The sequence below is a fragment of the Lissotriton helveticus genome, chromosome 10, assembly GCF_964261635.1.
Source record: "Lissotriton helveticus chromosome 10, aLisHel1.1, whole genome shotgun sequence".
Lineage (NCBI taxonomy): Eukaryota > Metazoa > Chordata > Amphibia > Caudata > Salamandridae > Lissotriton > Lissotriton helveticus.
In genome coordinates this window covers 766,636,832-766,651,035 of record NC_136071.1, presented here as the reverse complement: position 1 = coordinate 766,651,035, position 14,204 = coordinate 766,636,832, and the positions used below count along the sequence as shown (strand labels likewise).

Here is a 14,204-nt window from a genome sequence, read left to right as displayed (position 1 = left end):
CAATGAGGTGAGATTTGGATATTTTATTGATAACGAGTTATCATGATATGTTTATATTTATATATAGCGAAATAAATCCAAAGTGTGCTTCACACAATGTTTGTTACGATAATGTTTTACTGTTTATATTGATGCACATAGTATATTTATGAGTGGTTGCTCTACGCACCACCTCTTTTCTTGGTAATTACTTCTAGATACTCGGATTCGAGCATTTGAATGCATGAAAGATTCAATACTGGAGAAAAAACAAGTTACTTGCCTGTTCATTGTGGTTCTCCAGTCTTGATATCTTTCAAAGATTCACAAGCGACTATCCCTATTCCCCTGGAGACTTCACCACCTCTTGATCTCTCTCTTTCTCTATACCTCATAAATTTACAACACTCATGTTTGAAATCTGAGGTGTGGTGGCCCGTAGGGAAAGAGTGCTGAGGTAGCTGCACTTGTATTGGCTGAGCTTTGGTTCTAACAAAACAATGTGAATTGGTTAACAATGTCACTTTATTTTTAATATTATTTTTAATGCTTCTCTATACACTACTTGTGATTATTACTGGGAATCCCACCCTGACAACGGAGAACATTCAAGCATGTGAATCAATGAAATGTATAAAATCTGAAACACTACTAGTTGTAGATGTTTTACCTTAGAATTATCAAAAGGCATCCGACTGAATCCAGAAATGTTTGCAAACAGTACCCTTCACCATTCTTCTCCGCATCTGCGCCAGAAGTGACGTGTGCAGTGCCTCTATAGGCTCCACCCCAGCGTGCAGACGTCAGTTCTTTTCTTTCCGTGCCAAACAGCACAGACCCATAGACTGCTACTGCCAGTCATTTGTTTACGGTCTTTTTTTTTTAAAACTTTTTTTTAAACTTGATTCTTTTTATTTTTAGGACTCATCTCCTGGTGTGTTAGGGATGTCAATGAGAAAGGCTGGATTCAAGCCATGTGGCTTCTGACACCAGCAAATGTCGGAACCAGACCTTCACCACGTCTGTCTCTGGTGCCTTGAGCGCAAACGATCTGTCAATCTCCTTGCTACTTGACATTCGATGCAGTGATGGTCTCAATCCTGGTCGAGAGAAGGTCCCAGGATCAGTCGCAATGCTGTAAATCTTCGTGGCAGTCAATGTTGTCCCACTCTGATAAATGCCCCACAAGAAGAAGAAGAGCAAGAAGTTGAACATTTCTTTGACTTTACCCTGTCTATCAAAGTCATCCGACGAGATGAAGCGTCTCCGTGGATAAGCATGCACCTGGGCCATCTCCATGCCTCCCAGAGTTTCTGGGCGGGACCTCTAACCATCTCTGAGACTTCTGTGAGGCCATGCACCTCATATTTGGGCAGCCTATCACAGCTGGAGCGCCTTTGGGCCCCAATGGTTTGGAAGGGTTCTCTACTGTTTCGCTGCCGGCAGATCCACCCTCTGTGCCAGTCAGACCCCTTGGATCCACAAATAGATCCGGCAAGCACTGGTCGTACCACCTCGACCTTTCCCAAAGCCAGTACCACTGTTGATGCTCCCGGCGCCATCTGGCGCTGCTGTTCCCCTTTTTATCTCCGACTGCGATACAGAGCCGAAGGAGCGTCGCCCATCCCAGACTCCAGCGCCAATTGGATCCATTCTTTCCAGGCTGAATCCTGAGTCCTACTATGGGAAAGGACTTGGGGAAGATTTGGCAGATGCCAGTGGACTGGACACCTTTCCTGATACTGACTTGGTCTCTACTCCCACCGTGGCTACAGAGCAGGGAGCCATATTTACCATGGTGGTGAGAAGGTTGGCCGAGGTCCTGGGCCTTCAGTTTTCCTCTGTGACTGACAAGAATAACGTCTTGATGTGGAGGTGCTTCAACTAGGAGTTACCTCTTCAGAACCGCTTCTCCCATTTAACGAAGCCCTCACAGGCGTCTTGCTCCATGCACAGGAGCTCCTGTGAACAGAACACTTGCTCGCTGACATTGCCCTTCCCCAGGAAATCCTTCTTTCCTCACCAAACACCATACCCTGGAGAGCTTGGTGGTCCAAGCCTCCACTTCCGAGTAAATCCTGGCGCATCTTCTACCACCCCACCGGATAAAGATTCCAAAAGACTGGTCACCTTGTGTAAGACTGATTTTTCTAACGACAGTCTGGCTTTGCGGTTGTCACAACAGAGACTGGTTGACTAACCTTGAAAAGCCGGATACAGCAGGAGCGATGCTAGATAACCCTTTTTCCTGTAAGCGCCACTACCTGAGAGCTGATATGTAGACACTCTACAGATATTACCACAGCAGGGGAAGGGAAAAAAAAGGGATAAACGAAACAAAAAGGCTGTGGCTGGCAGAACACACAATAACGCGGAAGAAAGGAGTTGTAGGCTTCACTCCTATGAAAGCCCAGTGTTCCCTGTAGGGGAGACACAACAGAACAAACATTAGATAATCCCCCCTAACCCACTCAGTGAATATATATATATATATACTAAGTTTGACTAAACTCACATTACATTTGCCACATTCATCTGGAGAGAAAAGAAAAGCACAAAAGGTAAAAATAAAGAAAAGAAAACAAATTCTTCTTTGTTCATAGTACTCCCAGGATGCAAGGTTCAGCAGAATAAAAGGCAGAGGAAGGTGGCTCTGACATAATGTACTTATCTGGTCAAGCAGTCTTGAGCCTCTAGGTTAATCTTCAAATGACGATTATAATTATTTGGTTCCAGTACACCTTGTTAAAGACACATGATAAATCACATACGTGGTACAACCCAATCCGAGGCTCTCAATGGCTCATGTATGCATTCAAAAAATTAATAGAAAAAGTAATCCAAATGCGGCATGTAAACTGCACCCTTTCTCTGCCTGGGGAACACAGCTGAGGAAATGCCAGACAGTTCTTTATATTTCCGCTCCACTTTGTGCTTGCTCCTCGCGTTAATGATACAACGTGAATACAAGCAGATCTTCTATACTGCAGGCCAGACGCTGTGTACGTTGAAAGGTCACGGATGACTGGGATTCGGATGTGGTATGGATGCGCATCAGTATCAAAACAGAACTACATGTCCCAGAAGCCACCTGGGCGGTCAGGAAAAGACACTTTCTCCTGCTGCCCAGTAGACAGATGACAATATAAAAACCACACATAGGGAACTTCAAGTGATTCAGACACCGGATAAGGAAAGACCTCTTGACTCCTGTAAATTGCTTTGGTATCTAGCTGATTCTGTTTTTGTCCAGGGAGGGGGCATCTCAGCTGCGTTCTGTTGCTGGTAGCGTTATTTTTTGAACGGTTGCCGTTCGAGGAAAGGCCTTTGCGTTAACAACTATTCTTTAGAGCCAGTGCTTTTCGACTTGTTACCTGCAGCCTTCCTCAGGTTCCTGCAGCATGCCGAAGAATCATGCATCTCTAAGATAAAACAGACCATAGCCATGTACGTCCCGCCCCCCATGTGCTGAACCTTGGTGAAAAAAACGAGTTACAGCGGACATTGGAATCAACAGCTAAGTACTTGGCAGTTCCCTTTAATGCTCAATCTGTTCTTTTCTCATTTATATTTTTGTGCTGTGACTTTAAGTGAAACAATACCCAGTTTTGAAGGCCATTAGCAGCACCGAAGACGACATTGCTTAATTAAATTTCATTCAGCCAAGGGTGTGCTAATCTTACACTAAGGAGTTAATACAGACATTTATTCTTGTTTATAACTTTTGTGACTGCTGTTGAAAGATTGTGCTGACAGAGTTGCACAGAGAGTGAACAGACGTCCCTACTCTATCCAGATCTCTACAGCCAAGGCCCTCCTGGTATCTTCTGCAGCATTTTCTTATATCATCCCATTCCTCTTTTCCCCTGTCTGGTATCTCCCAGAACATCGCTTATATTTGCTCTTGGGGATAACACAAAGGGGAATAGAGGGGCAACTTTCATACATCACCCCCGCTGGAAAGATGCTTCAGGTTAGTGGTGTCCCAATCTGACATTTCTGACAGATAGTCAAGCCCATGTTTTATATCGAGACTGGCCGATGGATACTAACACTGTCCTTACCTCTATACTAGAAACTATAACCAGTCTACAGATAGAAGTTAATGCCTTCCGCACTTATAACCAGTACTTACGAAAGGAGCTGGGGATCAGTTCAAAGGAAGGTAGCCGTACTGTTGAGGAAAGGGATACATTAAAATAATGGAGGGTCTTATATTAGGGTTTGAACTCTGCCACCTCTCATGCATGCCTTAGGCACACGTTCAGAGCCTACAGTACATTCACAGAATGGAGGGAGGACACAGGGTAGGGGGTATTTTACAGCTCCACGTAATCCTTTTCAGTCTACGTCGGGTTCTGCCTCCATTCAACTTATTCAGCCCCCCCCCCCTCAGATATCATTAGCACCACCTGAGCGCTTTTTCAGAGATCCCAGAAAGTTTGGGATTTTCCTTAATCAGTCCCATCTGCATTTCCTGTGTATGCTAACGGTGTTCCATAATGAACCAGCTAAAACAGCCTTTGTCATATAATAGTTGGGGAAAAATTCAGGCAGTTGGTCAATCCCTTTGATAGAAGGAGATAACCCCATACTGTATATCTTCATTGATTTCAGTAGTAAAATGTGCAAACTCTTTAATAGGAAATCACATCTCCTTTCATAAGATAGGGAATTAATCACCCTTAAACAAGGTTCACAGGACTTATTAACCCTGGTCACCACCTTCCATAGACTGGTAGTGGAAACTGATTGGCCAGTGGAAAATAGGACATCCTTGTTCTTTCAAGAGTGATTTGAAGGATGTCCTAGCTCAAGTAGTAGACTTGCCTCATGCCTGTGAAGAATTTATTGAATTATCGGTGCAGTTAGATTATAGGATATAAGAGAGAAAAAGAGATAAAACTCAGGGAGAATTAAGGTACTTTCTGCCTCCTCCAAAACCGGCCAGTGGTACTGCAGTTTGGCATAGACCATTATGAAGTGATTCAGTTCGACCTCATCGACGCTCCTCACATTTGCCTCATTTTAGGAATGTATTGGCTGACAGAGCACGATCCGTCAGTCAAATTAGCTACCCGCGCCGTTACCATAGATTCCTCAATTTGCAGCGAGAATTGTACCAAGGAAAGAGCCTTCCATCAGGGATCCAAGGAAATGCGAAGCCTAATTTCTAGCCACAGGATGTAACAAAACCTTGGTGTGTTATGCAACTTCACTGCTCCTGGAGGACGATTCATATCACTCCGTATTCGATAAAAAGAAGCCAGTCACCTCCCTCCTCATAGGGAGTACGACTGCAGGATAGATTTGATGCCAGGGGCTGCTATTCTCTGTAGCCGGATCTAACTGAGCCCGAAACAGATCATCTCTGGAATACCTACATGAAAATCTTGTTTTAGGATTCTTCATGTCCGGCATCCTCCCCTTTGTTTTTTTATACCAAAGAAGGAAGGTGATTTAAGGACTTGTATTGACTACAGAGCGGTCAACAGGATAACTATAAAAAACATTAGCCACTACCTCTCATTCAAGTATTGCTGGATTAACTCAAAGGAGCTCAGAGATTCACAGAGTTGGATCTTAGAGGGGCATATCACCTGGTACATGTGGGACAGGGTGATGAATGAAGACGGCGTCCGGACGAAGTTTGGTTTATTTGAGTACCAGGTGATGCCCTTCAGGTTGTCTAATGCTCCAGCCGCTTTCCAAATCTTCATGGATGAGGGACTGAGGGGTTTTCTGGATGTGTCCTGCAATGTATATATTGATGACATCCTGATCTACTCACTAACCCTACATGAACATATATCTCACGTCACTGCAGTACTAGAACTGCATTCCTTATACGCAAAACTAGAAAAATGTTTATTTCATGTTCCTGAAATAGAATTCCAGGGGTATGTCATCGATACAGGAGGAGTAAAAATGAATGACCAAAAAGTCTCAGCTATAACACAATGGAAAACACCTACAAGGATAAAGTTTTTTAGGATTCGCTAACTTCTACAGACAATTCATTAAAGATTTCGCAGAGACCATGCAACCCACCACTTGTCTTCTAAAGAAAGGAACACCGTATGTCTGGGATGAGGAAGCAGAGCAGGTATTTCAACACTTTAGGTTTTACACAGGCCCCCATCTTACGGCAGCTGTATGTGGGATTGCCCTTTGTGGTAGAAACAGGCCCTTCGCAGTATGCGTTAGGGGGAGTGTTATCCCAGCGACACCCCGAAACAGGGCAACTGCATCCTGTGGTGTTCTATTTCCATAAGTTAACATCTTATGAGATAAACTATAATATCACGGATAAGGAGCTCTTGGCTATCAAACATGTCTGTGAAGAATGAAGACACTATCTGCTAGGAGCCCAGCACATGATTGAGATCTACACTGACCACTGAAACCTAATGTTTTTGAAAAACGCCCAAGCACTCACACCTAGACAGTTGCGCTGGTCTATCTTTTTTTCAGATTATGATTTTGTGATCAAGTTGTGCCCAGGACCACAAAACGGCAAGGAAGACGCCCTCTCCTGGACAGACGGTCCACCCAAGACTGGCATAGTACCACTTGTGGAACAACCAGTAATCCTCCAAAAGGCAACATTCCCCAAAGGCAAAGTAACTCTGATAACCTCAGATGACTTTCTCACAGAATTAAAAAGATTCAGTTGGTTCACATGGATCAACAAGCATGGTCTCGAGAATATCTGGATCATCGTACCATGACATACTACCTTTTATATCACAATCATGCTTTGTACATACCGGATGGACCCTAACAGCACCAAGTTCTAACCTGGATCCATGATTCCCTATTGGGAGGGCATATGAGGATACAGAGGACCATCAGTGCGACAGAACACCAATTCTGGTGGCCTACCGTACGCTCAGACGTAAAGAACTATGTGACTGGATGTGCCATATGTGTTCAGGGAAACCAGGGGGTTTGTTAAGACTAATCCCTATCCCTCCGAGTCATTGGCCTACAGTTTCAATGGATCTCATAGTAGAAATGCCCTCCAGCGAAGAAAACACTGTGATACTTGTTGTTGTAGATCATTTGACAAAGATGGTTCATTTCATTCCTATGAGTGAAGTGCCTACGTCCTCTGCGCTTGCAAAGGTTTGCCTATAACATAAGGTCAGAGCTCATAGCATACCGGCAGTGCCTATTACAGATAGAGTAACCCAGTTCACCTTGAGTAACCCAGTTCACCTGCAGGTTCTGGCAAGCACTATGTTTTGTTATGAAAGTGAATGTCAGACTGTCCACCAGTTTCCGCCCGCAGACTCATGGGAAAAACAGAATGATTGAATCAGACCCTGGAACAGTATCTCGGATGTTTTACCCTGTAGAATTAGGAGGAGTGGATTACTTTATAATAGATGGCATACAACAATGCCGAACATTCAACATTGGGGTGTTCACCTTTCTTTTGTCTGAATGGCTACCATTTGAAGATGCTTCCCTTTGAGTGGCCTATTACCTTGAGTCATCTCTCTATTCGCGAAAGCCATGCCCACCTCCGTACTGTGCTTTTGGATGCTAAGACCAATTTAGTGAAGGCACAAGAAGTAGGCAAACGATACACAGATAAAAAAAACGCTCAGAGGAGCCTTCATATCAAGTGGGGGATAAGGTATGGTTGGCCAGAAAGAACCTACATTTAAAGGGATCCAATAAGTTAAAAACAAAATACGTTGGCCCATATAGCATTGTAAGAACAGTGAATCCCATTGCTATGAAACTGTCCATACCCCCCTTCTTGGCATATACACTCTGTATTCCATGTATGCTTGCTACTTCCCTGTCCTTCACATTCCAGACTCATGAACACGCCACCATCTTTAGAAATTGAGGGTGAAGTGGAGTATGAGGTAAAAGGCCTTCTTGCTTCTAAGTTGCATAGGGGAAGAGTTTATTATTTAATTGGTTGGAAAGGGTTTGGGCCTGAGGATTGGACATGGGCTCCTGTTAGTAACCTCCACTGCCCAGCACTTCCGACGATTCAATGTGCAGCATCCCTCGATACATGGGAGTCCGCCGAGACGTCGGTCTTTGCGGCACAGAAACATGGGTCCTGGACAAGACAGTACATGTACACACACAACTCACAAGCTCACACCCTTCCTATATCACTGTATGACTGGGATTCGGATGTGGTATGGATGTGAATCAGTCACTAAACGGAAACAGAACTACGTGTCCCAGAAGCCATCTTAGCGGTCAAGAAAAGACACTTCCTCCTGCTGCCCAATAGAGAGACGGCGATATATAAACTATGCCTATGGGATTGCCCAGTGCTTGATAATCCATCTTGGAATGGAACTTCGAGTGATTCAGACAACTGATAAGGAAATACCTCTTGACTCCTGCAAATTGTTTTGGTATCTAGTTGATTCCGTTTTCGGCCCCGGTGGGGGCGCCTCAGCTGCGTTCTGTGGCTGGGAGCGTTCTTGTTTGAAAGGTCGCCGGTCGCGGAAAGGCCTTTGAGGTAACAACTTTTCTTTAGAGCCAGTGCCCTTCGGCTCGTTACCTGCTGCTTTCCTTTGATTCCTGCAGCATGCCAGAGAATCATACATCTGTGAGATAAAACAGACCAGAGCCCTGTGCGTCCCGTTCCCTGTGTCTTGAACCTTGGTGAAGAAACAGAGTTACAGCGGACATTGGAATCGACACCTAAGTACTTGGCAGTTCCCTTACATGCTCAATCTGTTCTTTTTTCATTAATATTTTTGTGCCATGACTTTAAATGAGGCACAAAAAGGAGTTAGGTCCTTATCGGGACTGAGGGTGGGCTGGACCGTTCTACTAAATGAAGACAAATGAGATGCCCCAACCCCTCGTATCTTAATGATACAACTATTTTTGGTCCTGCAATTCGAGAAACCCGAATGTTTCCACTTGACCCCCTGATGTTCAAATTCATTTCCTTCAATTGGGTTTGGACATGCGACACAATTGCCGCATCTATGATGACCATCAATCGGCTTCATGTTCCAGAGAGCCAGAAGGTCATGTTTGGGTTTAAGCTGTGCTAAATTAGCCCTCACAATTTGCTGTCCAATACTTTTATTCTTTTTGTACGCATAAATTGGGCGGGGAAAAGGACATTCCAATCCCTCTAAAAGATGCCAATTTTTTAAAATCGTTTGTCTCATTCTATGTGTGTCAGGACCAAAAGTGGTCACACAAACCAAACGATCTAGCTCTTTCTTTTTCTTTTGTTTGTAGCAGGCACTCCCTTGGCGTGAAACGAGCTCTTTTGTAAGAGTATTTTAGTAGTTTTTTGGGGTAACCCCTATGAATCATCTCTTGACAGAATGTCTGAGCATGGTGATCAAAGTCACTAACCTCCGTACAATTTCTGCGTATCCGCAGCAATTGCCCATAGGGCAAATTAGCTTTTAGGTTCCTGGGGTGGTGGCTTCTGTGGTGCAGGATGGTGCTTTTGTCAGTTGATTTCTTATATAATGAGGTTTTTAAGAAACCATCCATACAGGGCAAAAGGAAGCATATCTTATCCTTAAATTCAACAGTACATTGACATGCCTGAACAGCATGTCTGAACTGTCAAGGATCTAAATGGACGTGTTATTCACAATGGCGACGCGATTACATTCCCCCTTAAAAAGCTTTATAATCTGTCCCATTGTACCACCTTATGAATAGCATAGGCTGTTGGAGAATGTTGGCAATACACGTAATAATCACAGCCATGCAAAATGAGGACAACTCCAGGGAGTGTGCATGTCGAGCATTACCAAATAAACTCCAAGCTGCGCCAGACCGAAATTCTCCCCAATCGTCCTGAAATGAACATAACATGTTGAAATAAATGCGCATAATAATGACTCAAGAATGGGACACACCTTCCATAACATGACATGGCACAATTCTTCAACCTTTATAATGCCAAGTCTTTACCGTTCGCATGTCTAAACTACATGTTCCATAATACACTGGGACGCTGAACCCGTAATCTTAAAACCAGCCGAGATGGCCGCCGCAGCTAGTGAGGCGATCTAGTGGGAACCTGACAGTGGAGGCATTGAGCGAGCGCATTCAGGTAGGAATGGTGGAGCCGCTATCTACATTTTATAACATACACCACTGGCTCTCAGACGTATTAAGTGCATGCTATTACCCATTTTTTATGTAGTGTGTGACGATTAACGAGGGACATAACGGAAACCCGGGGGCATTTTTCGAAAAAGACAACGAGGGAGAAATTGAAATCGAATTTAAATACAGGTACTCTTTATTTTATGAAAACGACATGCAAACAAAGATACTCGGGTATTTTAAATTATTTGGGCCCGTGTCGTTTGTAATTGGTCCTCCATTCTTGATAGGTCGTGTTCACAACTAACTGCCATTGAGAGACAGAGAATTGAAACGTCCCCTCAACCCAGGACATGGACATAAGGTATGGGGCCGCTTTGGGGAAGGAAATGCATATTGATCGGATAAAAAAGCCAAACAAGATTACACATAAATCCTTTTCTTGAATTAGGATCCCTGACACAGCCACCACGACCTCCTCCCTCCAAGAGGTGCCGGATGGTGCACATGGAGGTATGTAGAACTAAGATACGCGCTCCTGAGCGCTAAAAACTATGCGTTGTTGTCAACATTCTTCACATAGTCTGCGCCTTATTCATTTTAGAAATAAAACTTGAAGCTCAGCACAACGTCCCCCATTTTGACACTAATGGAAACACCGCCAGCCTGAAAGATACAGGTAGATTTTGATGATTCTATAATTTAAGAGTGGTAGCTTTGAGGCGTACAGGTTGTCAATAAAACTTTATTGTTTTTTTGCATCCTATACAGATAAATAACAAAGCCCTGATGAGGGTTCGAGAACTGGTTACTCGAACCTGAAACGCGTCGGCACACCTACAAGAGTTAACTATATCATTGATTGATATATTAAAAACAAATACATATTGCTTTACTCTTGTGATTTAAAGTTGCTTTGTTTGTCTTTAAAAAAAGGATTTGACTTGTAATCATTGATGAAATGAATTTTTAATGTCCAATGTTTTGTGTTAATTGGATGTATTTTTTATTTATATTCTTTGTGAAAATTGCTTAGTTTGTTATGTTATGTTATAAATGTATATCTTCTTTTGCCTATAAAGAATAAGATCTCCAAAAAAAGTATAAAAGAATATGAGTGATGGGTATAAATAAAAGTACGTGACCAGGTCTAATGAATTTGTATTTGGTCTTGCTGAAATAGTTGTATCATTAAGATACGAGGGGTTGGGGCATCTCATTTGTCTTCATGACTTTAAATGAAACAATACCCTGCTTTGAAGGTCGGTATTAGCACTGAAGACATTATTGTTTAATTATATTTCATTCAGCCTTGGATGTGCTAATTCCTTGGATGTGCTAATTCTGCTCTAAGGAGTTGATACAGACATTCTTTCTTGTTTATACCTCATGTGCCTGCTGTTGAAAGATTCTGCTGACATACACACATAGTTGCCTAGACAGAGGACAGACGTCCTTACTCTATCCAGATCTCTACAGCTGAGTTCCTCTTAGTATCTTCAACAGCATTGTTCAGGTGCTCTTGGACAACACTACCATCATCTGGTATTGCAACAAACAGGGCAGGGTGGGTCTGTGGACCCTTTGTCAAGGGGCCCTGCATCTCTGGACATGGCTAGAACATCAGGGCATTGCCCTCGTATATCAACGTTTGGCGGCCTCTCTGAATGCCAGGGCGAACAAACTCAGCCAAAGAAGCCTAGTGGATCATAAATGGCATCTCTATCCGGAGGTGGTGCAAGGACTCTTTCAACAGTGGGGAGAACCTTGGTTAGATCTCTTTACCACCACAGAGAACGTGCAATATCACCAATATCTTCTGTGAGCTTGCGTTTCCAAGGCGGCTCTCGCTCAGAGACACTTTTCGTCTTGATTGGAGCTCTGGCCTCTTGTATGCCTTTCCGCCAATGCCACTCCTGCCCAGAGTTCTCAAATAGATCAGGGCCTTCCTTGTGGCTCCGAACTGGTCCCATAGAGTTTGGTATCCTTTTGAGCATGGCCACGGGTCCTCTGATCAGGCTCTCTCTTCTGGAAGATCTTCTGTCACAGCAGTAATGAAGGGTTCTCCACACAAACCTGTCAATGCTCTGCCTTCACTCGTGGAGATTGAGCGTTGACAGTTGACAGCTTTCGACCTTCCCCTACTGAAGTCTGTAATGTCATCTTGGCAGCCAGTCGTCCCTCCACCAAGACTGTATAAATTGGGGCAAGTTTGTGACATGGTGTGCAGAGAAACAGATTGACCCCTTTCTACCCTCCTTTCACAGGTCCTTCTGTTTATTCTCTCTCTTGCCCAACAGGGTTATTCTCTGGGCACCTTTAAAAGGCTATCTTTCTGCCATCTTGGCATTTCTGCGGTTGCCTAATCAGCCATCCCTCTTCAAGTGCCCTATTGTACATAGGTTTCTGAAAGGTCTCCAACATTTGTTTCCTACTTCACCTTTCATCATGCCTCAGTGGGACCTAAATTTAGTTCTGACTTTTCTCATGTGTGCTCCTTTCAAGCGGCTCCACATCTGTCCTCTCAGGCTTCTAACTATCAAGAGGGCTTTCTAGTGGCAATAACATCTACCCGGAGAGTCAATAAGCTCCAGGCTTTTTCATCTAGGCCCCATACCTCAACATCTTCACAGACAAGCTGGTCCTTCATAGTAGAGATTCCTTACTACTACAGGTGTTCACTCTCTTTGATGTAGGCCGGTTCATCACCCTTCCTACCTTTTATGCTCCGACTCATCCTTCTAAAGATGAGCAGCTCCATCAGCTGGACCCAATAAGAGATTTGTTGTTTAACTTGACGAAAGAGCTTTGGGTAGATTAACAACTCTTTATATGGTATGTGATGCCCAGAAAGGGAAGGAAGTACAGAAGTCGACCATCTTCCGAATGATCGTAGTCGGTATCAAAATCTACTCATTGGCCAAAAAGCAATCCCCTGAGGATTTGGGTGCTCATTCTACCAGAGCCAAGGCAGCAACGTGGGCATCTCTGCACCTGTTTACCATGCACTACTGCCTGGACAGTCAGGTCCGTTAGGGATGGGAACTTTGGCCTTCGGTCCTGCAGGACATTTTAGTGTGAAATTATTTTGCAGACCCAAGCAATACCTCCCAGGAGAAATTGCATATCCAAGCAATACCTCTGGGGAGGCATTGCTTGAATATCTATTCAAACATAAGGAATCTGTGGCTAGAAATCTCTATCAGATGAACAAGTTACTTACCTTCGGTAATGCCTCATTTGGTAGACTATGTCTTGCCGCTGATTCCTTATCGACCTAACCATTCTCTCTGCTCTGTGAACAGATTTCTAGGGATAGAGCTGTGCCTCCTTTCAGGGCCCTAGCTTTCCAAACGAGTGGCATGTGTTATTCTGGGCTCTGCGCTATTGGTGTGGAAAGTTGTAAAAGAAAACTGATGTCAGAGCGCTGGTTTGGCACCTGTATAGTCATCGTGCACGTCCCTTCTGGCACGGACGCCGCCATGCAGAGCCAAACGGTGCCACCTACTCATTGGTATTGCTCATGAAAAATGTACGGATCCAATCTGATGCCTTAGGATAATTCTAAGGTAAGGAGTCTGCGCTGAATAGAATCTTTGCCATTTAAAACCCAAGGTAAGTAAACTGTTCTACTGGATAAGCACACTGTACAGGTAATAACTTGTTCTGCATTGTAGAATCTTCATTGATAGTCATAGACATTGAATAATTCCCCACTGCGTAATCCTGGAACATCTTTATAATATATATTTATATTCATTGGAGAAAATTACCCTTGGAGAATGTTCCATAATAAAGTTAATTTCCTACGGATCCTCAGTGTAGTCTGTTGTAAATGTCATGTTTTTTTCTGAATGCTAGAAAAAAGGTTGATGACACTGAGCAGCTTGTTAAAAGTACATCATTTGTCATGGAAAAAAACTTACATTGAGAGGAAAGAAAAAAGGAGCCTCTTTCCTTGAAGGACAACCCTACCCAGAATGCCTTGTAGTGGCAGTTTGCCTGTGAGAGTCAGAGTCAGTTCTCTTTCCCGGCTCCTTTAGGCAGGATCTCTGAACACACCTCAGGTGTTTTCTTCCCACCTTTAACCCCTCCCATGCTCGTGACGGATCCGTTCGGTCACGAGCCGTGGGTGGGCTGTGCTGGTGACGGAA

The 14,204-nt window shown here is 43.8% G+C and overlaps 1 protein-coding gene and 1 long non-coding RNA gene across 5 annotated transcripts in view; both read left to right on the top strand.

The window, feature by feature from the left end:
* The window catches only part of CREM (cAMP responsive element modulator), an 837,541-nt gene that overhangs the window by 199,225 nt on the left and 624,112 nt on the right, over nucleotides 1–14,204 (top strand). The gene's annotated exons all lie outside the window — the stretch shown is intronic.
* LOC144785480 (uncharacterized) lies at nucleotides 10,350–10,898 on the top strand. The gene is made up of 4 exons (XR_013601918.1): nucleotides 10,350–10,414; nucleotides 10,502–10,563; nucleotides 10,655–10,729; nucleotides 10,822–10,898. It is a non-coding gene; the product is annotated as an uncharacterized LOC144785480 (long non-coding RNA).